The following is a 27001-nucleotide window of genomic DNA, read 5'->3' as shown; positions in this document are numbered from 1 at the left end:
ATATATATAATATAAAATATTATGCGTGCTTTCAGACACGACATACAGCAAAATAAGTGAAACATAATTATGTGCCTACATTCCAGCACAGTCTAATTTTTATACTTACGTCTTTACATCACTAAATACACAGACGTTTGTAAATTACCAGCTTCCTTACTCAACATCACTGATCACAACAAAAATACTGATATGCGAGAGCAGCTGCTGGTAACAGATAGTACGCAATAATAATAATAATAATAATAATATCACTAATAACAATAATAAAGAACAATGGAGGTATTAAGAGTGATACTGATTAGTTTATAACTTTCGATGTATTGTTTGGGAAAGAGGGAAGAAATGAAGTAAAAGTGACAATGGCTACTAAGAACGAAGGTAATTTCAGTAGGGAACTATGAAGACAGGGGGAGGAGAAAGTGGCTGGGAAGCGGGGAGTTGATGAGGGAGACCAGGAAGAAGAGAGAGCTATTGTGGTAGAAGCGCTTCCATAAATTGCCTTTTGAAATTTGAAAGGACTTTAATCACACTAATATTTTGAAGAATATTGTTCTAAGTTGGTTTCCTGATACAGAAAATGATTTAGAAAACATGACAGTGTTGTGTAGTGGTACACAGAGAATTTCTATTTGTTCAGAACTAGTATTTCTGCTGTGTTGTTCAGGAAGTTGTGTAAGGACTGAATATAAATATCAAGGGGTCCCATGATTAAAACGACTACACAGAAAACACAGGGTGTCATAATCTCTACTCTTATCCGTACGTAGCAACGGCAACTGTTCATAGGCAGGAGTTGAATGGTCGAAATATCGTACATCACGACTGTATCACACACTGGCGTTTATCGCCAGTTCCAGCCGACGTGAGTTCTCATACGAATGTTCTCACACCATTTTTCTTTTTTAGGAATGGCATTTTTCTGCTCCCAAAATACTAAATGAAACATCGAATAGGGATGAAATTTTAACCAGCGTATCCCTGAGCCACGGAAATGCTGCCGGCCGAAGTGGCCGTGCGGTTAATGGCGCTGCAGTCTGGAACCGCAAGACCGCTACGGTCGCAGGTTCGAATCCTGCCTCGGGCATGGATGTTTGTGATGTCCTTAGGTTAGTTAGGTTTAACTAGTTCTAAGTTCTAGGGGACTAATGACCTCAGCAGTTGAGTCCCATAGTGCTCAGAGCCATTTTGAACCACGGAAATGCTGCAGTTTAAGATTGGCAGTCCGTTCAAGGTTTAGCACTTCTCATTTCCACCAGCATACAAGGTAGTTAGAAAAACCGAACAGGCTAAAATATCCTCCAGTAATAAATTATGTCTGTAATGCTGGTAGTACCACAACAAAATAGTTTTCATGCTTAAGGCTGCCTCTAGGCTCATATAAAGTTTCGCTTCTCTATGAGTTTTATTCCAGTACATCTCAAACTGAAAATTACCATGTAGGTGGATGAGATCCTGAACTTTACACAAATACCAAATAGTTTATGATGAGTTTGGTAGTAGAAAGGTACAGCAGGCTATTCAGAAACTGTGGAATTACAATTCAAAAGTTTTAAGGGTGAATGCATTTGTTTGAGTATAAACTGCAATGTTTCGTTGAATGAAACTATTCACAAATCAGTGTACACAACAAAGGCAAACACTGGAGCTTTGTGAAACTTGTTCGATGTGCCTATGGTGCTTAGTCCATCGTTGAGATTTATTTTTTCTTGATACCAGCATCTTAGGCACTGTAACAAACAAGATAAATTAAAATAATATACGAATATACTGAAGTACTCCACAGGACAGAGGGAGGCTCGAAATAGTGCGAGCTAAAAATGATAAGCAACACTTACTGTGCGAAAGGGATGATGAGGTACATTTCTTGGCACAGAAGAATCAGCTCGGAACAAATTATTGACTAAATGATCAATGGTTCGATCGTTTAAACAGTAAGGGCCAGTGTGATAGATCCAGAATGAAATTTTCACTCTGCAGCCGAATGTGCGCTGACATGAAACTTCCTGACATATTAAAACTGTGTGCAGGTCTGAGCCACGAACTCAAGACCTTTTGCCTCTAGCGGGCAAGTGCTCTACCAACTGGAAACATGCTCCAAGCTGTGGCTAAGCTATGTCTCCGCAATATCCTTTCCTCCAGGAGTGTTAGTTCTGCAAGGTTCGCAGGAGAACTTCCGTGAAGTTTGGAAGGCAGGAGACGAGATACTTGTGGATTTAAAGGTGTGAGGACGAGCCCCGAGTCGTGCTTGGGTAAATCAATCGGTAGAGCATTTGCGCGCGAAGGGTAAAGGTCCCGAGTTTGAGTCTCGGTCCGGCATACAGTTTTAATCTGCCAGAAAGTTTCAAGTATGATGGAGTAGTATACCGAATATATCGATAACTTCTCTTGACTAATCAGAAACATTAATCCAACCCCATCCGACTTTTGTAATAACCATGTACACTGATGCAAACGGAAAGCTTTATTCAATTTACATCCTCGCCCAAACACACTCCCATCATTTCCGTGCGTCTTGGGTGTGTTTGTGACAGATATTTTCTTCCTTGTGTAAATTAAAATGGTGTTTCTTTTTCATTCAGATTTATGATTTTAATCATGAGTTAATGTTTTTCGATATAAATGTTGAAATGATACAAAAGTATGAAATCATTCAAAGTTACATGTAAATGTATATTTTTTGTGTCTCACATCCAGTTAACACTAATTCTACGTAATACTGAAGTAAAAAGGAGGTGCTATAGCATTACAGCCTAAAATTATCTTTGAAATTAATGTCGAGGTGGTTCTGAAAGTATTTGTATGGAGTGTAGCCATGTATGGAAGTGAAACATGGACGATAAATAGCTGAGGCAAGAAGAGAATATAATCTTTCGAAATGTTGTGCTACAGAAGAATGCTGAAGATTAGATGGGTAGATCACATAACTAATGAGGAGGTACAGAACAGAATTGGGGAGAAGAGGAGCTTGTGGCACAACTTGACGAGAAGAAGGGACCGATTGGTAGGACATGTTCTGAGACATCGAGGGATCACCAATTTAGTATTGGAGGGCAGCGTGGAGGGTAAAAATCGTAGAGGGAGGCCCAGAGATGAATACACTAAGCAGATTCAGAAGGATGCAGGTTGCAGTAAGTACTGGGAAATGAAGAAGCTTGCACAGGATAGAGTAGCACGAGAGCTGCATCAAACCAGTCTCAGGACTGAAAACCACCATCGTCGAGACTGCACAGATATCGCTTCGCCGCCCCCCCCCCCTCTCCCCCTCGACAGAGGAGCAGAACTTAAAAGTATGTGTATATATTGTCCCGGCTAGTTAAGAACAATTCCCTGCCGTGTGGGTCGGGCATAAAACAACACTGAATCACGTTGTGACTTTAGTCGTGTGAACTAGCAGTTGAAAATTGATCGCGTTTTTCCAGAGATATTTCGTACACTTTCAGCCACGACGGATCCAAAGGATTTTTTTTAATTACTCTAGAGTAATTACTCTAGAGTTGTTTCCCTGAGTAATTTGATTTATATTACTTTAGCAGTCTGTATGAATTCGTTGAATCCTATTAAATCTGTTTGTAAAAATGTTTATCAGCTTCCTTCAATAACCCTTAAATACTCACAGATATTATTGTCTATGTACTAGCTGATTATGTAAATTTAGTAAACAATGGAATGTCTCGTATATTTCTGTTTTATTGACACAATTAAGTTCTTGAATTACTGAGAGATGGCGGAGGGTGATCAATGAAAGGAGAGTTGATCCTAGTGTGTATTGTTTCGATATGATAACAGTCAGTCAGTACTACATTCCATCGTGTACCTATCGCCAAAGGTGTGCTTTCCATGAAACTGTCCTTTGTCATTAATGTCCGATAAATTATAAATATGTCTTTGTGTCTAAGCTTCTCAATTCTCACGCCACGATATTAGTGATGGGTTCGAATCCTTTCAATGTCTGTTCAGCACTTTAATCTTTTAAAGGGCACTATTTTTCACTTCCGGTTTATTAGCAGAATCACCTTGACAAGGAGCGGCTAAGATACTAGTGTGATAAGGTCCAAACTATTTTCTGTCTCAATACTCTTTAATAATTCGCGTAGAGCGAATAAACTCCTAATTCAACATAAAAGTATCCGTATTATCAATAAATGTCTTCACAATCGTAAATATACGATCGTAGGTTTTCGTTTGACACGTACAATCACCATTCACTTGAATATCAATGTTCGTACACCCAGTCACCTCTAACTGACTCCGTCTCTGAATTTATCCCAAAATAATCTGTTCTCCACCACTCCAAAGTCTAATCCAGTTCTAAGAATGCAATTTAATTAGGCTTCCAATCCCAAAATTCTGCCTACCACGGATGAACTGCGAACACACTCGCCACCGCTGAAATTAAAAACTCAAGAGACCTAACAATGCTGCGCATTGGTTTATATATTACATTCAAAACAAAACACAGCTCTTTTAGGTCTTCCTTGGATTCCCTTTGTACTACTATGCGTTATTCTATTTCGAATATCTACTCTTTGTAAAATTTTAACTATTACTTCAAAATACTACTACCGTTTTTTGGCTCTTATGTCATTTCGTATTACAGAATTTTATACTAGTTTCTGTTTAATCACTGTCTAAAGATCGGTTACAGTGTCTACATATGCATTTCTCAACATAGTCGCCTTGGAGATGAACACATTCCCCCCAACTGGAGACCAGTTTGTTGACACCGTCACTGTAGAATGTTTGTTGACGAAGTCGCAACATCACCTCTGGCTGCAAAGTTTCATCTCTACGAAAGAGAAGCCCTCGAAGGTGTTCTTTAAATTAATAACGTTTGGTTTATTTTAAAAAAATTTTAGTGTTTTCACATTAAATTTCGGAGGCATTACTTTCCAGCACGCCCTCGTACCGTCCATCCTGCAAAATAGTTGCAGTTTCTGGTAATGGTATCGGTGGTGGACGTAATCTCGCACCCTTCTGTCCAGAGTAGACCACAAAGGCTGCTAAGTAACATTGAGATCTGGTGACTGTGGCGACCAGGGAAGATGAAACAATACATCCTCGTGATCACAAAACAAGTCCTGAATGATATGAGTTGTGTAAAAAGGCAAAACGAGTCCTGAATGATGTGAGTTGTGTAAACAGGGAACCTGTCATGTCAAAACACAGTGTCATCATTGGGGAACAAACAGTGGACCAAGAGATGCACCTATCAGCTACAATGGTCATATAATCCCTGGCAGTAACGTGAGATTGCAGAGTAATGATGGGGCTCATGTGATTCCACGAAATGTGTGCCCAAATCATTACCGAACCTCAGCCATCTTCCAGTCTTCCGACGTAAACTCGGCATGAAGTTGGAAGCAGTGTGAAAAAAGACTCATCCGGCCAAACGAAGTTCTTCCAATGCTCCATACTCCATGTTTTAGGGCGTTGGCACCATGCTTTCCTGTTACGGGAATTTTCATTACCGATGATTAGTTTTGGAATCCTTGTTTTGGAATGCCAACTAGTCATGCAGACCCTGCCTATGAAGCTGACAGGATTCGCGAGTACAACAGTGACATTTGTGGCTGCCATTCACCAATTTTTCGTCACACTCCTCTTCGACGACCGTCAGTCACGATCACTCTACATATACTTTCGTCCACGTCATGACTCAGCAAATGACGTTTTCCCACTTTCCCTGTAAGCTGTATAAATCTTCGATACGTTGCCTCTTGAAACACCGAACACTTCGGCTGCCTTGCTTACGGAAGCACCTATCATGCAAGCACCAAAAATTTGCCCCTGTTCGAATTCACTTAGCTTTGCCAAAATGCTCTCACAAGTACAATATTGTGACCACGACTAACAGTTACTACTAATTGATGACATTGGCAACTGGCGTTTGTGGTCAGATACAACAGCACAATCTGCAGGCTTCATTACAATCTGCATTTATGTTGAAGCATGCATTTTCCGCGGTGTTCCCATATTTTTCCCAGACCCTGAATATGTACATTTTTATACACCGATGTCACTTTCTCCGATACTTAATCACAACAAAATTAACCGAAACTAGTACATTTTCGCGAGATCTTCAATGCTTTCTATCATTTTAAATGCATATCTATTTGTAAAATGCAACTATAACTTTGAAATGCACGAAATACCACTTATTAGCTTTCTAAATACTGCTCTCTCAAAGACAATATGGTCAAGATTCCACTCAGATCTCCGATCGCGAACCAAAATTTGATCTTAGGACCAAAATAAAATGTTCCATGTAATTTATCACAGTTCGTAAATACTTATTTTGTAACGGTACAGAACACACTTGGCAATCCGGTTGTAACTTAAGTGTTCTATAGTAGTAAAAAACTACATATGGATCACTTATTGGTACTTCTGACTCACACCGCAATACAGTATAAAGAAACAAAATACTGACGTTATTGCTTACCAAAATATGTAAAAATTTGTTCTATAATATCAACAAAATACGCATCGCATTGTGACCAACTTACAAGTTAAAGTGCGTTAGGGATGAGAATATTTCGATCTTTCAACCACACTTCAATGAAACCAAAAATTTTCTTTATTATATATCAAAATATGAATACTTAAAGATGTGGTCTGCAACGCTACAGACATATGTGCGACCACTGATCCAATTTACAGTTTATGGATCCGAAGCGGGAAGGTGTTAGTTGGAGTGTGGTTAGCTACTGAGGTCACAAAAGTAAGTATATTTAAACAGCATTTTATTATTAAAAATACCAAATTTAATAGTGGAAGCACTGATGACTAATGAATAAGACATTAAGATTCAAGCTCCTCCACATCGGCCATAAAGACCAGTTATGGCACTCCCGCCCAACCATAAGTGAATATCGTTCGTTACACAGACCTCAAATAGCAGGTAAGAAAAATACAGTATAATTGAATCGAATGCCGGCGGCCATGATAACAAATAGTTGGTGAAGGTGCTAACATTTAGTTTGGTTAATATACAATAAATCCTCAAATAACAATTTTGAGGGATCTTAAAGTAATATGTCAATACGCCTCTGTGGTTTGTAGGTTGGCAGGCCTATAAACAAAGTGAGCTTTAGGGCTTAAAGAGCGACCTAAACACTAGATTGAACACCTACTAGAGGCCTCCTACATTTACATAAGCAGGATTTACAGGAAACTATAAGGAAAGTTAATTACAAACATTGATCCGTGGCAGGGTTGCAGGCGTCGCCTTTCGAATTCCTGTCGTGGCTGTCGCTCTGGTTTGAGGCCAGTAAGATCTTTGCTTGAAGTTGTTGATGGACACGAGGCGTGCAACGGCATGACGATTTGGACTCTGGTAACGCAGCGAGGAGGACGGTGTGAGAGGTCCGCGCGGCGAGCAAGCCGAGCACTTGCGCAAGTGTCTTGGGAACGGATAAGTTTTGGATTTTGAAATCTTAACTGCTATTTCCTTATTGATGCCTACAGGACTGTTGCGATCATTGTGATTTCTTAGTTGATCCATTTGGTAGTTTTACGTAACTGAAGCAGTTATTAAACAAGGCCGGGCTGTTTTTGTTTTGATAATTTTATTTCACTGACACTGTTGTTAGTGAAGGCGTGCCTTTTTCGTATTTGCTAATTTTGTGTAACTGAAGCTGTTATTGAAGACCTGCCTGTTTTCTGTTTGACAATTCTACTTCACCTGAACCTGCTGAAACTATTGACATTGAAGTCCTGCCTGTTTTCTATTTGGTAATTTTACTTAACTTAAGCTGTTATTATTGAAGGCCTGCCCCTGTTCCCTTTTAATTATATTAACGTATTACATCATAATTTGGATTAGCTGAAACTCCTAGTAATCAGTGCCTACCTGTTGCTTTTGCATTATTATTGAGATCTGATATCTTACTCAATGTGTGTTGAAGTAAACTGAAATTGTAATGGCCAAAGGCCTACCTGTTTTAGAGGTATTTGTAAATAAGGTAGTAACAGGAAATGACACCTGATGGTACATGCCCTAACTTTTCGCCTTCCATCGCTTTATCCGTAATTGTAGATCTCAACCGGTATTCACAGAGCCTGGTTGCGCTCAGTTGGTTGGGGCGGGATTAGAATTGTCTACTTTCTCTGGTCGTTTGTCATTTCCTGTTTTACTTTTCTTAGTGCGTAAGGGTCCTTTACAGTCTGTCGAGCAGTGTATTAATGTATTCCGTTGTTTGCAAGAAGCTAGCTTGCTATGGATCCCAGGGGCCGTCCTGGAATCGAGCACCTAAAGAAGGAACACTTGCAGTATGAACTTACAATTCGGGCACTTAGTGTTCTAAAACTGGCGGCCTGGTTTCGCGCGGCATTGGGCACCCTGCTTTGCGTTTCGACGAGCACCATTGGGGAGGTAGGTGTTTCTCTCGCTAATAGTTCCACGGCGTTGGACGAGGTGCAGCGGAACCTGTCAGTCAACCTACCGTTAGGCAAATTGTAAGAATTGGGGCCCACGTAGCGCTTCTCGGGAATCGTGTGAGGGACATTACCTTCTTGCAACTTACCCAGCTTGAAGCTACCAGGGTGGGGCAGCTGAGTGATCGAGCGACGGATTTGCAGGTCCACGCAGCGTCCTCAAGCTGGGAAAGTCTGGAAACGTGCGCAAGTGCAGCAGCTACCCCCCACGAATCAGTTCTTTGATCAGGCGTTCGGGGCCCAAAGTACAGCTAGACGACCCAACGCAATTACGTGCCTACTCAGTGGTATTTTAGAGTTTCACTCGATACCTTGGGCCGTGTCAAGCAGTTTTTGTCGCTGTTGGTGCCATCTGAATTTTTTGTGGATGCCTTGGCGCTTCCTTACCACCTGATATTAGCGTTACTTTACCCCTTGAAGAGAGGTACTCTGAGTGATTTTATATCCGAAGTTCTTAACCGGGAAGGTTCAATAGGACAACTAAGAGAACTGATTTTTAATAGGAAGCTCTTGCCGCGGATGCAGAACGAGCTTGAACGCAAATATTACTGGCGGGTGCAGGCATCATTTGATCCGCTGAGCCAGTATGTCGAGCGTGTGCGCCTAGCCACCATGGCTCTTAGTATGTCGATTTCGGGTCTCAATACTGCATCAAACATTTTGAAGGGCAATCGTCCCGAGGACAGGTCTCGCGTGGCCTTTTCTCTAGTGAATTGCTAACACTGGTTGATTCCATGGAATCCTTGTCATTTGCCGATGAGGAGCGGAGGCGTGAGAGGAACTTGGAAATTCCTCCACCCAACTCGAGTAATAGTAGTGCTCCTCAGGCATCCAATACATTTTCTGGGAAAGATTGCTTTCGGTGCAGCGCCCGCATCACTTGGTGCGCGAGTGAGTGGTAGTACGTGCTCCTAGACCCGGCAAATGACGCCAAGAAAGGGGGCATTGTTTCCGTCGGAGGCGTGCGCATGGTGCGCGCGTATTCAAACTCCCTCCGGATTTGCCCTCTCTTTTATCTGTGACCGTTTAGGACAAGAACCCTTGTGCACGCTGTTGTATTCTGCTAGCTCCGTGTCCTTGTTGAATTGAAATTGCCATTTGGAGTTTGAGCGTTTGTGTAAATTATCTTCCGCCCGCCTCTGCCCTCTGAGACGTGTGGCCAATGGGCAAGAGTTGCCTGTGGTCGGTGAGGTGCTCGGTACTCTGTCCATCTGTAATTTCTCGTGGACCGTTACGCTCTTGCTTGTTAAAGGTCTAGTGCTAAATTTTTTCCTCGGGTGTGACTTCATTCAGAAAACTGGATTAGTTCTCGACTTTGCGAGCCGCACCTTCTCTTTTAGATTTCCGCCTAGTGACAATATAGCCTTTTGCTCTTGCCGTTGAGCAAGTGCGGAGGATTCGGTAAACTGTAACTCTGGGGATTTGATGAGGCCCATCTCGAACCAGGTCAGGTAGGGCATTTGTTGAATTTATTATGAGAGTTTCTCAAGGTTTTCTCTAACTAGCTGGGGGTGACTAGCGCCATACAGTACCACATACACTTGGCTGACAATATTGCGCTGCGGCACTCTCCTTATCGCCTCTCGCCACCAAAAATGAAAATCTTGAGACAGAAACTGGCGGGTATGTTGAAGCAGAGGGGTCATTAGGCAGTGTACATCTCTCTTCGCATCACCGATTTTTCTCGTTCCTAAAGCTCAGTGCCAGGACTACAGGTCGGTGGTTGATTGTCTTAGAATCTGTCCGCTTGCTGCATCTTCACAACTGTTTTACCTGGTTTTCTGCGGCTCTGTGGTTCGCGGTGCTTGATCCCTTACCGAGGAGTCTAAACACGTCACTTCGTTCTGCACTGATTGGAACCTTTGAGTTCAACTGGGTGCCGTTCGGCTTGTCCTCTGTGGTGGCGGTTTTGTCTCGTTTGTTAGATTATATACTGAGTGACTATAATTTTCTTGTGTCTTTAATTCACTTGATGACGTCATTCACAGTCAATCGTTTAAGGATATTTCCCGTCTATGGGAGGACCTCTCCAAGTTCCAGGATGCGAGGTTGAGCGTTAAGCCTTCCAAGATTACACTTGCTAATAAACAAGTGTCCTTTCTGAGCCATTTAATTTCCGGGAACTGCATTGGGATTAACCTGCAACGAACTAAGAAGAAATTTCCTCAACCTCGAAATAGGAAGGAGATAGCTACATTTATTGGATGGCGAATTACTTTCACAATTTTGTCCCTGACTTTGCCCGGATGACCACTGCCCTGAATAAACTACGTAGGAAGAGTGAGAGCCAACAGGCGGGTTTTGAAGCTATGGACACCGCTATTACCAAGCCGCCGGTCTTAGCCGTCCCGGATCCAGGCAAAAGATGTATCGTTCAAACTGGTGTCTCCAATGCCAGTGTTACTGCAGTGTTGTTGGAGGAAGATTACGGTATAAGACGCCAATTAGCTTCCGTGTCTAGAAATTTGTCCCGTCCCGAGATGAATTACTCCGTTTATGAGCTTGAGGCGCTAGCTGTGCTTTTCGCCTTAGAGAAATTTCAGTTCTGACTTGAGCATACGGAGTTTAATCTCCAAAAGGGCAATCAAGCCCTAAGATGGGTGCTGGCTCGATCCAGGAAAACTGTTAGGACTGCCAGGTGAGCGATCCACATCTGTGCGTTTCATTTCAAGGTGCGACACATAAAAGAATCTGACAGCCAAGTCGTCGACATCCTCAGTCACATGTTTCAGGAGGAGGGGGTTGTCAAGAATAAGGATGTCAGTGCGTCTCAGCCCACTGTGTGTACCGTTTTAACTGAAGTTTCCCTAGTTGTCTGTAAACCTTAAAACTAGATAGGATTTTGTCGGGTCCATTAAGAAAGCAACTCTTATCTGGTGGTCAGGTTAGCGACAACACCATCAGGAACGGCATAGTATGTAAAAGCGTTAATGAAACTGGAGACTTTAAAATTTGTTTGCCTCAGGAGCTGGTGCCAACCGTTTTCCACTATTTTCATAATTCTGTAGTGCGAGGACATCCGGGACTCTATAAAACCTTGGAAAAGATTAATGATTTCCTCACTTGGCCGACTCTGTATAATATCAGGCGATTAGTGGGTGAGTGTGAAGTCTGTAAGAAGGCTAAACCCAGTAATAATCCTCGGAAGGGGTTGTTACAATCCGAGTGTGAGGTGAACCCAATGGACAAACTCTTTATCTAATTAGTAGGACCTCTTCCCGGTCCCAAGAAGGGGAACCGATATATTCTGCTGGTTGTTAATGCGTTTTCCAGATTTGTGGGGTTTATCTCTGGTTGTGGAGTCTCGTCAGTCATTACCATTGCACATCTGACTAACATCTTCAGCTTGTTTGGCCCGCTAAAGCTCTTGTTAGCAAAAATTCCCTGGCGTTTGTTTCCGAACAATTTAAGCAGTTTTACTTTCGTAACGCTGTTAAGCGCCTAAGCATCACACCATATTAACCCCAGGCATCTTTTTCCCGCTACCTTAAGTCAGCTTTTATCATTTACCAAGTCTCCGAGTAAGTGGAATACCATCTTTCCTTGGCTCAATTGTGTGTTCAACATTGCACAGCACGAAGTATCCCAGGGTGTCTCTGCCACTCTCTTATTTGCGTATCCCATCAATCCCCATCTGTATAGCTTTTGAGATATCAATGACCTCCTGCCTCCATCAGTTTCTCCTGAAGATCTAGGGGAAAATTGGGAATGGGCTAGGAATAACATTAGGATAGCCCATCACCTGGTACGGCAATGTAATTTCAATAGACACCCCATTCAGTTCAAGATAGGAGATGAGGTTTACGTTAAGAACTATGCTGGTCGGGTGAGAGGTGGTGCCAAGCTCGAGAAGTTCATTCCTCTATTCGTAGGACTATGGTAGGTCATCAACATTTTGGGTCCAGTTAACTTGCTTTTCAGGCATCGGCCGCTGGTAAGGCCCTCAGGGTGCACCTTAATCGAGGCGCTGCTACGATCGCATGTTCGAATTCTAATTCGGGCATGGATGTGTGTGATGTCTTTAGGTTAGGTTTAAGTAGTTCTGAGCCTAGGGGACTGATGACCTCATATATTAAGTCCCATAATGCCTAGAGCCATTTGAACCATTTGTTCCTTAAACAGCTTAAGCCCATTAATTAACCATTCCCTTCTTCTCCCGTAGTTTCGACTGGGGACCATTGGTTTAAATGGGGGAGGCTGAGCAATGGCGGTATTGCTGGAGTCACTATTCGAAATCTATTCACGAGTTGCTCGATCTGTTCGTGTGAAGTCCTTCTGTTGTGAGTTCACTATGATCTTTGCTGAAGATTGTTGACCAGGAGGGGGCATGTTGTAGTCTGGCGATCAGGGGGGTGAGAACGGACCAAGAAGGACGGAGTGAGGGGTCCGCACAGCGAGTAGAGCGAGTGCATGCGTAAGCGTGCCAGCTCTGGCACGTTGCCCAGTGATAGGAGAGTTGAAGCCAGTTTCACTGTGCATAATTCTGGGCTCCCTTTGGAACCGTCAAGCTTCAACTTCGATACGTGAACTTCGGTTAAGTTTAGGACTGTGGACTACGTTTCTTTCTTATTGATACCTATAGGTCTGTTGCAATCATTGTAATTTCTTAGCCGATCTATTTGGTAGTTTTACTTAACTGAAGCTGTTACTAAACAACGCCTGTCTGGTTTCTTTTTGGTAATTTTACTGAACTGAAGCTGTTATTCAAGAAGGCCCACCTGTTTCCTATTTGGCGATTTCATTTAACTGAAGCTGTTATTAAAGATGGCCTGCCGGTTTTCTATTTGGTAACTTCACTTAACTGAAGTTATAATTGAAGGCCTGCCTGTTTTCTGTTTGAAAATTTTTCTTAACTGAAGGTGTTATTAAAGACCTGCCTCTTTTCTGTTTGGTAATTTCACTTCACTGCAGATGATATCATTCGAGGCATGCCTGTTTTCTATTTTGGTAATTTTATTCAACTGGAGCTGTTATTAGACACCTGCCTATTTTCTAGTCGGTCATTTTACGTAATGGAAGCTGTTATTAGAGGAAGCCAGCCTTAACTTAAGCTGTTATTGTTGAAGGCCTGTCTGTCTTGAATTTGGTTGTCTTGCTTAACTGAAGCTCTTATTTGTTCATTTTACTAAATGGAATGTGTGAATAAAGCAAGTCAGCCTTTTTTGTGTTTGGTAATCTTACTTAACTGATCTTTTCATAATTGAAGGACTTTCTCTTTTCTGTTTGGTGACTTCATTTAACTGAAGCTGTTTTTAAGGAAGGCCTGCCTGTTTTGTATTTGGCAATTCTACTTCACTTAAGCTGTTAGCATTGGAACGTTGCCTGTTTTTTATTTGTCAATTTTACTTAACTAGAAATAATATTAAAGAAGGCCTGTTTATTTTATATTTGGTAACTTTACTTCACTGAAGCTATTACTATGGAACGTCTGCCTCTTCCCTTTTAAATAAATTAAGAGTTTTTTCACAATTTAGGTTAACTGAAACTCTTATTAATCAAGGCCTACCTGTTTTTATTGCCGTATTTTTCAGATCTGATATCTTATCTACTCTGTGTTGTAATTAAGTTAAATTGTATTTACAAAGGCCTACATGATTCAGAAGTATTCATGTAAATAAGGTAGCAACAGGAAGTGATGCATGATGCTACTTGGGCCCTAACCCTTCACCTTACATCCCTTTATGCATAATTATAGGTCTCACAATTAATTATTCCTTTATCATATTATACAGGGTGGTCCATTGAACGTGACCGGGCCAAATATCTCACGATACGAAAAAAAAACAAAGAACGAAACTTATCTAGCTTGAAGGGGGAATTCAGATAGGGCTATGGTTGGCCCGCTAGATGGCGCTGCCATAGGTCAAACCGATATCAACTGCGTTTTCTTAAATAGGAACCCGCATTTTTTATTACATATTCGTGTAGTACGTAAATGAATACGAATGTTTTAGTTGGACCACATTTTTCGCTTTGTGATAGATGGAGTTGTAATAAGCACAAACATATGGCTCACAATTTTAGACGAACAATTGATAACAGGCAGGCTTTTTAAAATTAAAGTACAGAACGTAAGCACGTTTGAACATTTTAGATGTTACAGCGGGATTACCTGTAAATACCACAGTAATGCAATAAATGCTCAAAATCATGTCTGTCAACCTCAATGCATTTGGCAATACATGTAACGGCATTTCTCTCAACAGCAAGTAGTTCGCCTTCTGTAATGTTCGCACATGCATTGACAATGCACTGACGCATGTTGTCAGGCGTTGTCGGTGGATCACGATGGCAAATATCCTTCAGCTTTCCCCACAGAAAAAAATCTGGGGACGTCAGATCCGGTGAACGTGCGGGCCATGGTATGGTGCTTCGACGACCAATCCACCTGTCATGCAATATGCTATTCAATACCGCTTTAACCGCACGCGAGCTATGTGCCGGACATCCATCATGTTGGAAGTACATCGCCATTCTGTCATACAGTGAAACATCTTGTAGTAACATCGCTAGAACTTACGTAGGAAATCAGCATACATTGCACCATTTAGATTCCCATCGATAAAATGGGGGCAATTGTCCTTCCTCCCATAATGCCGCACCATACATTAACCAGCCAAGGTCGCTGACGTTCCACTTGTCGCAGTCATCGTGGATTTTCTGTTGTCCAGTAGTGCATATTATACCGATTTACGTTACGCTGTTAGTGAATGACGCTTCGTCGCTAAATATAACGCGTGAAAAAAATCTGTCAACATCCCATAATTTCTCTTGTGCCCAGTGGTAGAACTGTGCACGCCGTTCAAAGTCGTCTCCATGCAATTCCTGGTGCATAGAAATATGGTACGGGTACAACTGGTGTTGATGTAGCATTCTCAACACCGACGTTTTTGAGATTCCCGAGTCTCGCGCAGTTTGTCTGCTACTGATGCGCGGATTAGCCGCGACAGGAGCTAAAACACCTACTTGGGCATCATCATTTGTTGCAGGTCGTGGTTGACGTTTCACATGTGGCTGAACACGTCCTGTTTCCTTAAATAGCGTAACTATCCGGCGAACGGTCTGGACACTTGGATGATGTCGTCCAGGATACCGAGGAGCGTACATAGCACACGCCCGTTGGGCATTTTGATCACAATAGCCATACAACAACACGATATCTACCTTTTCCGCAATTGGTAAACGGTCCATTTGAACGCGGGTAATGTATCACGAACAAATACCGTCCGCACTGACGGAATATTACGTGACCATTACAGCGCCATCTATCACAAAGTGAATAAAGTGGTCCAACTAAAACATTCATATTTCTTTACGTACTACACGAATATGTAATAAAAAATAGGGGTTCCTATTTTTTAAAAAACGCAGTTGATATCCGTTTGACCTATGGCAGCGCCATCTAGCAGGCCAACCATAGCGCCATCTGGTTATCCCCTTCAAGCTAGACGAGTTTCGTTCTTTGTAGATTTTTCGTTTGACGCTAATTTCGTGAGATATTTGGCCCGGTCACTATCAATGGACCACCCCGTATACAATTGCAATACAGAACACCAGTCAAGGTCAACACTCGTTCTCGGGGGTTACATGCCAGCAAACAACGGTAATAGTCTACCAAATAGGAATAAGGAATCAGTTAATCGTGGCGGGGAGAAATGGTAAGCAAACAAATCACAAGTTAGTTGTTACACAGATGACATTTACGGAATACGAATCAGCTGGGCACCTATCTTACAAAAATAGATACCTTTCCCACAGATGTATCATGAATTTGCATTACAAAAGATATGTTGAATGCCACAAGACCAATTACAGAATATAGTGTGGTCTATTTCCGTGCTTGCTCTTGCATACGATGACTAGGGCATTAAATAATGGCCGGTGTGTACTGTAACATACACGTATAAGCATTATTGAACACTGCTGTAATAAGATTCAGTAACACTGATGAACAACTAGTTTGTTTGACTAGCATCGAATGAGCTAAACTTCATTCTAATGAAACATAAAACGCCAGTATATTAAGTAAGTCTGCAAGGACTGAAAGCCTTATACACTGTTCTAATAAATTGCCAAAACACGAATGAATTAAAGAAGGCTGGCGAGCATTGAATAAACAATATGTCGGACAGGTGGCTTACAATTTGTTTTAACAGTAAATGCGTTAACCGCTGTTATAATAAAATAAACGACTCCAACATATTATAGCAGGCTGGCGAACACTGAATATGTAATGTGCTAGAGAGGTAACTTACAGAAAGAATTGACAGAAAGCGAGCGCTTGGGTAAGCAAACATACCGACCATGCCGCACAGCAACATGGCGAACGCACAAAATTCAATTATAATCCACTTTCACGCCACGTCGCAAAATCAGACCAGATGGAGTGCAGACCACATTGGGTCCAAGACGGCTTGAACGCCCATTGTATCAGTGATTGCTCGAATGTTTAGTGTTCAGTAACATCTACAAAGAACGTCCTTCCCATTCGACTTCCACCGGTCTGACGAACAAGTTATTTTGACTTCCTGATAAAAATTACCAGAAAAAAGAAGGTTGAAGAGAAATGGCCGCAATACGGATGTAACGTTCTTTGGAGAAATGTCATCTATTACACCCTCTTAGCGCTGTCAAATTCGCCTGGTATGTTGAGGCAAATGACATGATACCTAATAATGACAAGCTGCATAAAATCTATCTCCTACCAACAGCACCTGTGGATTTATGAACACTTTAATCCACCGATGCATTTGTGGACCTCCTAAACGCATTACAGATCTTTTATCCACGAGACTGGCAATCATCGATCGCTTGAACGAGAGAAACATTGACAAGACGGAAATTCTGTGGCCATAGACGTTATGCTACACCCGAAGAAAACAACCCTTCATTCTCGATGTGAGGCCTCCCCATTGGTTACATCATTCAGAAATCGCACAGCGATTTTCACCGACTAGTGTTCTTTAAAATCAGTCTGTGCTACTTTTCAAGGTATGGGTATATGTTAGACATAACTGTAAAATCTTGAATTAAGTATTGAGGGACTGAGTGAGAAAAGGATTTCAAATAAACTCCAGACGAACAGATATCGATAAGAAACACTTTCATTTCATGAGGTAATAAATGTCTTTGATTGTAGTTGTTTCTTACATTAAGCGTGAATAAGAAATACTTTTGTTTTAGGAGAATAGAGATTTTTGTTTGCTTTGCCATTCAACCTGCAAGTTTTTACTGAAGAAGGAGGTCTTTCTTTTTTATCACTACAAGTAAAACATTTTTTATATCAAAAAATTGGAAGAAGGTTAAAAAAGTGATTAAGGGGAGAAAGAAGTGGCCTAATGTGCCTGATGGACTTGGTATTCTATCTACTAACATATTAGCGGTGTGTGGAAGGCTTTTTCCATCTTTTGCCGGGAGGGGGTACTGAATGCCACTGAAGTTCTGTTGTTGTTGCTAATTGCATGTCGCTGTGAACCTGTAACAGTTACACATATCACACTGAGAAGCCCTTGTTACAAAAACATATAATAAATATGATGTAGGGACCAGTTGTGTTATTTAACCTTCCACCATTCGTTCCGTTGTCATTAGAAGCAGTGTCAACCAGCTTTAAAGCTTACTTTAACTGTTTGTTTTCCAAATTCCACTCTTGTTTCAAATGTTAGAGCAATGAAAAAAATTAATGCACAGACTGTCAATTAGGGTTGGATTACCAGCGATGCTGCCATTCTTTTCGTTTTATTCCTCATGTTATGCATATATTTAAACTATATATAATTACGCGACTCTTACGAGAAAAGCGTTAATTAATAGGAATAAGTACCAGGCGCACAACAATACTACTTTCCAGTGGAGACTAAAGCAAAAAAAAAAAAAAATTACGAGCATTTTCACTTACACGGGCAATAGACATAACTAAACTGAATATGTTAGTCTTACATATTCAATTATGATTACTGCCCGTATAACTAAAAAGGCGCATAAGTCTTCATTTTTTTTGCATGAGCCACCACTGTAAAGTAGTGCTGGTGTGCGCCTGGTAGTTATTACTATTAACTAACGCTTTTCTAGTACAAATCGCAAATTGTAGTTGAGAATCCTATTTGTGAACGTAATGGCTATGGTGACTCACATGTTCTTCGCACCTGAATACACCAGTGAAGCCCTATAAAATGGTCCTGGCTGTTACAAAGAGTCAGTGTCAGGGTATCTAACACAACTGAGCAAGCTGCCCAATACTGTATAGCACACAAGGACAGGTATTCAGATCCGCGTCTGGCCGTCCAGACTGAAGTTTTCTGCAGTTTCCCTAAATCGCTCCAGGTAGATGCTAGGGTGCTTAATTCGAAAAGGCACGTCCAGTTTCTTTCCTCGACCTGGAAACATTCCGAGTCTGTGCTGCAACTCTATGACAGCAGTGACGACAGACAGTTAAACCCTAATCTGCCTTCTTTCCTCCTCTCAAACCGGTATTTATTACACAGGTTCAATTAGCTGTGAAAAGCACAGCTCTCTGAACGTTCGAAACCCTAGATAAATAACCTACATAGCAGAAGCTCTGGCTCACTGTCACCGCAATCTCTCCCGCTGTACACATTTTTGAGGCATGTACAGCCAGTCTCCAGACCATGTGGTCCTACTGTTCAGATATCTTGTTGAGACACTATAACTGATTGCTAAACCACCAGGAGGGTCGATAAAAGACCATCAGTTAGGTAGATAAACAGTTACTGATCCTATTGCTCGCTAGTTGCGGCAATCAGATCATTCCCAATTAAGAGGATCACTCATAATATGATCGCATCGACTACAAGGACGCCCCAGTTGTTTGATGTCAAAATCTCTCCCTTAGTTACATAACTTATTTCTTGATTTTGTGACCTGATCTCATCTGTGAGTTATTTCTTGATTCGCCGAACATTGTCTCCCAGTTAGGAAACAACTATCTCATATCAAGGTGCTTTTGTCTCCTATCTCCCTTTTTTTCCTCTTTCAATCGTATGAGCTTCACTGCTAATACACCTAATAAAAAAATTTTTGCGTCACCCCAATTCCCAGAACTCCTAAAGACAGACGTTGACTGTGGTTATTGTACCACAGACACAGCCCGTTTAACTGTTCAGAGATGTCACTAAACCCACCCAAAGATGTAAGCAACCATGGACGAGCAGCGCCTATTAGAGGGACGGGGTCAGACAGTCATTCCACCAGGAAGGAGGTACACGGCTCGCGTTGTCTGTAGTTCAACCATGCGCGGTTTGATCGCGGCCTCATTGTTACTTTGTGACAGTAAGGGCTCTCAACAAGGGAAGCGTTCAGGCTTCTCGGTGTGAACCAAAGCGATGTTGTTCGGACGTGGAGGAGATAGAGAGAAACAGGAACTGTCGATGACATGAATCGCTCAGGCCGCCCAAGGGCTACTACTGCAGTGGATGACCGATACCTACAGATTATGGCTCGGAGGAACCCTGACAGCAATGCCACCATGTTCAATAATGCTTTTCGTGCAGCCACAAGACGCCGTGTTACGACTCAAACTGTGCACAGTAGGCTGCTTGAGGCGCAACTTCACTCCCGCCGTCCATGGCGAGGTCCATCTTTGCAACCACGGCACAACGCAGTGCGGTACAGATGGGCTCAACAACATGCCGAATGGACTGCTCAGGACTGGAATCACGTTGTCTTCACCGCTGAGTGTCGCATATTCCTTCAACCAGACAATGGTCGGAGAAGTGTTTGGAGGTAACCCTGTCAGGCTGAACGCCTTAGACACACTGTCCAGCGAGTGCAGCAAGGTGGAGACTTCCTGCTGCTTTGGGGTTGTATTATGTGTGGCCGACGTAAGCCGCTAGCGCTCATGTAAGGCGCCGTAATGGCTGTACGATATGTGAATACCATCCTCCGATCAATAGTGCAACCATATCGGCAGCATATTGGCGAGGCATTCGTCTTCATGGACGACAATTCGCGTCCCCATCGTGCACATCTTGTGAATGACTTCCTTCAGGATAACGACATTGCCCGACTAGAGTGGCCAGCGTGTTCTCCAGAGATGAACCCTATTGAACAAGCCTGGGATAGATTGGAAAGGCCTGTTTATGGACGACGTGACCCACCAATCACCTCTGAGGGATCTACAACGAATCGCCGTTGAGGAGTGGGACAATCTGGACCAACAGCGCCTTGATGAACTTGTGGATAGTATGCCACGACGAATACGGACATTCGTCAATGCAAGAGGACGTGCTACTGGGTATTACAGGTACCGGTGCGTACAGAAAAGTGGACAACCACCTCTGGTGGTATTGATGCATGGCGGTATAACATACAATGTGTGGTTTTCATGACCAGTAAAAAGGGCGGAAATGATGTTTATGTTGATGTCTATTTCAGTTTTCTGTGCAGGTTCCGGAACTCTCGGAACCAAGGTGAATCAATACCTTTTCAAAAATGGTTCAAATGGCTCTGAGCACTATGGGACTTAACATCTGAGATCATCAGTCCCCTAGAACTTAGAACTATTTAAACCTACCTGGTTGGTAGCCCTGCGCCTGCTATACGGACGTCTGAGTCACAGCTCTCGTACAATAACATCTGAGATCATCAGTCCCCTAGAACTTAGAACTATTTAAACCTACTTGGTTGGTAGCCCTGCGCCTGCTATACGGACGTCTGAGTCACAGCTCTCGTACAAGATAAGTAATTTAAGTAGTAATAAACTGTTTTTAACACTCTTCAAGCGTACCATTAAAGGTTTTTGTCTTACTCGCATATTTTCACAGTAATCACGTAAAGTTCGTTTTGTTTACATATCGCGCCCAGGCCGAACTTTTGAGCTTTCAGATTAAACTTCATACCGCAATTTTAAATGCATTTACTGATATTTTAGTGCTAAATACGTTTTCTGCCCATTTATATCTGTATCGTCATCTCTTAAGTAATTTCCAGTAAAAAAACTTCTGAACCACTGTTTACATAGTCGCGAGTAGGCCTAATTTTTCGTACACGTATTTTCTTGTTTTCCGGTAACTTTCTGTCACTAAAATCGATTTGTACCATGAGTGTAAAGTGCCTGACGTGCCGTAGAATCGTTAGCTCCGGGGTCTGGTGTGATGGATGTCGTAACTTTTTTCATTGGGGTGATTGTAGTGGCGTGGGAATTGGGAAAATGAGCGAGACTCGTCAGTGGTTCTGTAGGCTATGCGGTAGAGAAGGAAAGATTGTGGAACAGGAGGGGAAAATTGCTGCCCTTCAGGCTGAGTTAGATGAGGCTAGGCGAGAACTGGGCAGGTTAAGGGGGGGGGGGGGGGAAGGGTAAACAGGGGTGGGACGTGGCAACAGGCATAAGGAACGGGCCAAGAAATTCTTCTGACAGCTTTGTTATTAATGTACAAAATAAGTTTGACCTGTTACCTCAGTCAGAAACTGATGAGCCTCTCACAGAAGTAGATGTAGACAGGGCTCAACAAGCTTTCAGCAGCAAATTGAATAAGAATGTAGGGAAGTCTGCAAAGAGAAAGAAAGTCTTGTTGCTAGGTTGTTCGCATGCTAGGGGTGTGGGTCAACTTCTGCAGGATGAATTAGGGTCAGAATATCAGGTCACAAGTTTTTTCAAACCTAGTGCTGGACTGGGGCAGGTTACAGAGGATTTAGGTTCACTATGTAGAGGCTTTACTAAGGAAGATATCGTGGTTATTGTGGGTGGACCAGGCAATAGTATTGACAGAGATCCGGGGTACTGCATAGAGTATGACCTGGCAAAGATTGCATCAACATCGAGTCATACCAGTGTTGGGTTTGTGTCGGTTCTGGAGCGCCAGGATCGACCTCATTTGAGCTCTTCTGTCAGGAGAGTTACTTTGGAGTTGGAACGGCTACTTGGATCTGGTGTGGGGTCACACATTGGTGTGGTTCCTGTTGATTCACTCTGTAGGTGGGACTATACTAGACATGTCCTACACCTCAGCAGGAAGGGAAGGGTAAACTGGCTGGGCTGATAGCAGGAAATTTAAAGGGGGGAGGAACTACATCTCATGGTGGAAACGCTTTTTTAGTGTAAGATCAGTTTCCAGTGGGAAACTCAGCCATGCAAGTACTAAAGACGTTAAAAAAGTTCTAGATACAAACAAAAGTAAAGTGAAAATATTGGGGGATTGAAGAATGAAACTGATGAGCTTCTGCTTTGTTTAGAATATATAGAAACTGAGGATGTAATAGATGTACTATGCCTGTCTGAGCATCACATTGTCACTGATATGCAAAAGGTTAGCATCAATGGGTACAAATTAGCTGCACATGTAAGTAGAGATATCATGATGAGAGGAGGATTTGCCATATATGTCAAAAGCTTCCACAGAGTAAAAAATTTAGAAACTAAAAAATTTTGTGTAGAGCAACATATGGAAGCATGTGCCACTGAACTTAAACTAAATGATGGCACTTTCATAATTGTAACAGTGTATAGGTCCCCCTCAGGGAATTTCCAGCTATTTTTAAACAACTTGGATGCTTTGTTGTGCTATCTGTCAGACAGGGGGAAGCAAATTATCGTTTGTGGGGATTTTAATGTTGATTCCCTGAAAGAGTGTAATAGGTAGAATGACCTTGTAGTATTACTCAGTTCTTTCAATTTGAGCTCAGTCATTGATTTTCCTACTCGGATAACAAAGAACAGCAGTACATTAATAGATAACTTTTTTTATAGACCAAGATAAGTTTAAGGACATAAATGCTTATCCTGTTGAGAATGGTCTTTCAGATCGTGGTGCACAGCTAATTAAAGTACATGACGTAGTTCCATGCAGTATATCAAATCAGACTTTCAAAGCAGTGCATTCAATTAACAATATAAATATTGCAAACCTTAGGGAAAGCCTACAGCAGCTAGACTGGGATGAAGTGTATAAGGAACATGATGCAAACTTGAAATATAACTTATTTCACGATACATTTTTAAGGGTATTTGAAAATTGTTTTCCCAAGAAAATAGTTAAACATAATTCCAAGAAAACAGATAAAAAACCTTGGCTAACTAAAGGAATAAGAATATCTTGCAACCGTAAAAGAGAACTGTATCTAACAGCAAGAGGGAGTACTGACCTGGAAATTGTTCAATATTATAAAAACCATTGTGCAGTACTAAGAAAAGTTATTAAAAAGTCCAGAAGCATGTGTATCATGTCTGAGATCAGTAACTCTGATAATAAAATTAAAGCAATTTGGAATATTATCGAAAGGGAAAGAGGGCAACCAAGGGCACAGGAAGACTTTAGTGCCATAAAACTGAATGACAAGTGTAGTAACAAACAATCAGAAACTGAAAATATTTTCAATAATCATTTTTTAAATGTTGCGGAGAAAATAGGATCTAGATCTTCACTAGAAGAGGCAAGGCTACTAATAGAAGAGGCCATATCTGTGCAGTTTGAAACACCTGTAATTCCACCAACATCTCCCTCTGAAATCAGTAAAATAATAAACTCGCTGAAAAGTAAAAGCTCCTACGGAATTGATGGCATTTGCAGCAACGTACTTAAAGCTTGTTCCCCACAGATAAGTGGAATTCTCAGCTACGTATGTAATAGCTCTTTGAAGCAGAGTGTTTTCCCCGATAGACTGAAATATGCAATCGTAAAACCATTGCATAAAAAGGGAGATACGTTGGATGTCAACAACTACCGCCCAATCTCTCTTCTGACAGCTCTATCACAAATTTTTGAGAAAGTAATGTATTCAAGAGTAGCCTCCCATATTTGTAAATATAGAGTACTAACAAAATGTCAGTTTGGTTTTCAGAAAAGCTTTTCAACAGAAAATGCTATATATGCTTTCACTGATCAAATATTAAATGCTCTGAATAACCGGACATCACCCATTGGTATTTTTTGTGATCTCTCAAAGGCCTTTGATTGTGTAAATCATGGAATTCTTTTAGATATGCTAAATCATTATGGTTTGATGGGGCAGTGCACAAATGGTTTAATTCATACTTAACTGGAAGAATGCAGAAAGTTGAAATAAGTGGTTCATGTAATGTTAAAACAACAGCTGATTCCTCTAACTGGAGGGCTATCAAGTACGGGATCCCACAGGGTTCGGTCTTAGGTCCTTTACTGTTCTTGATACACATTAATGACTTACCATTCCACATTGATGAAGATGCTAAGTGAGTTCTTTTTGCTGATGATACAAGTATAGTAATAACATCCAAAAACCAAGAACTAAGTGATGTAATTGTAAATGATGTTTTTCACAAAATTATTAAGTGGTTCTCAGCAAACGGACTCTCTTTAAATTTTGATAAAACACAGTATATACAGTTCCGTACAGTAAATGGCACAACTCCAGTAATAAATATAGACTTTGAACAGAAGTCTGTAGCTAAGGTAGAGTTTTCAAATCTTTTAGGTGTGTCCATTGATGAGTGGCTAAACTGGAGGCAACACATTGATGGTCTGCTGAAATGTCTGAGTTCAGGTACGTATGCTATTATGGTTATTGCAAATTTTGGTGATAAGAATCTCAGTAAATTAGCTTACTAAGCCTACTTTCATTCACTGCTTTCGTATGACATCATATTCAGGGGTAATTCATCGTTGAGTAGAAAAGTATTCATTGCTCAAAAACGTGTAATCAGAATAATTGCTGGAGCCCACCCATGGTCATCCTGCAGACATCTATTTAAGGATATATGGATCCTCACAGTAACCTCACAGTATATATATTCACTTATGAAAATTGTTGTTAATAATCCAACCCAGTTAAAAGTAATAGCAGTGTGCATAGCTATAACACCAGGAGAAAGGTTGATCTTCACTATGCAGAGTTAAATGTGACTTTGGCACAGAAAGGGGTAAATTATGCTGCCACAAAAGTCTTTGGTCACCTACCAAACAGCATCAAAAGCCTGACAGATAGCCAACTAACATTTAAAAATAAATTAAAAGAATTCGTAGATGACAACTCCTTCTACTCATTGGCTGAATTTTTAGATATAAATAAAGGGGAAAAAAACCAAATTAAACATTAGTGTCATGCAATATTTTGTATAATGTAATATCTTGTACAGTATCTTTTATTAACCTGACACGTTCCACATCATTACGAAGTGTCGTATTCATGATCTATGGAACAAGTATTAATCTAATCTAATCTAATCTCTAACCTAGGGACGTCACACACATCCATGCCGGAGGCGGGATTCGGAACTGCGAGCGGAGCAGTAGCACGGTTCCGGACTGAAACGCCCAGCACCGCTCGGCCACCACGGCTGGCCAAGCCTTTTTTGATGTGTGTACATGGTGTAGTGGGTGTAGGTGCAGATTTTTACAACTGGTACCTTAAAATGTACACACATTAGTATGTTGGTTGTTTTTTTCTCTACATCTAAAAGTCTTTCCGCAAACACTTCATATAATTTTTATATGACGTTTTCTACATGGTCGCAACTGCACCACTAATTGGACTACACCTGCCAGTAGAGACTAACCGTTTGCATTCACGCATCCACACGTAAACACCTGACTCTACCCAGGGGGAAATAAGCATTAAAAGCTTTCTCTTGTGGCATGTACTGGAAGATGGTGGTGCCTTCCAGGCAGGCCACTGCCTTGGTAATACCCATCAGGCACCTCCCCTTTCATTTTGTTTCGGTGATCATCATAAAATTTCATTCGCCTTTGATGTATCAAAATTTTCACTGATTTAAATTTATCTGATGGACTATTAGGTTAAGTGTAAACCACCGATTGATCTCACAGTCCTTGCATGATACGAGTAGCAGTAGTGGAATTAAACCCGGTTGTAGAGACAGATTTTCGGATGCTGGAGGTGACCATTGCATGAGGTGCAACTTTAGAGCTTTCCCCGAGCAACATGCCAGTTCGCGGATTCCTTTGGAGTCACCGAAACGGGTCGTGAGCCTGGGAAAGCAATGGTTTATGGGCCGGCATTCTGGCGGCCGGCCTTGTCCGCCAGCGGCCAAGCAAGAGGGTGGGAACGCCGTGGCTGAATGCGAAATGCAACTTATGCAACGTCCCCTTAGAAAAATTTATGAATTACTGTGCTGATAAACCTCTTACATTATTTGCTTTTCAAACAGCTGAGCAAAACTGAATGTACTCAAACATTCACTAAAGTGACACACAATATTTTTAGCTCAACGCAATCTGACTTTCAAAAATCCCTACAAAAGAATGGCCCTGACTAACATTAACCTATACCTTTCACAAACCACTTACCTCACCAAAAATCTTCGTTACTCGAACTACTGCAATACAGCGAGCGCCACTACTGCCAGCTAAATAAAAGATTCAAACTACGGAAGGCACTAACTACTGATAGGCATAGTTAGCAAATGAAAGATTTTGATAGAGAACAAACAATGTATTTACCTTAATAGTGTTGAAAAATCATAATATACATAGCAGTTCATGACATCCAGTCTTACAAATGTCAAAACTCCGCCATTTCTCTCCCCACATCCACCACTGCTGGCGGCTCACCTCCAACTGCTCAACGCTACGCGGTGTTAACATCCAGCTGCCCAACACTACAATGGCAG

Source organism: Schistocerca cancellata, chromosome 3, assembly GCF_023864275.1.
Source record: "Schistocerca cancellata isolate TAMUIC-IGC-003103 chromosome 3, iqSchCanc2.1, whole genome shotgun sequence".
NCBI classification, from domain to species: domain Eukaryota; kingdom Metazoa; phylum Arthropoda; class Insecta; order Orthoptera; family Acrididae; genus Schistocerca; species Schistocerca cancellata.
The sequence above is the reverse complement of the archived record's forward strand: the minus strand, read 5'-3'. Positions refer to the sequence as shown.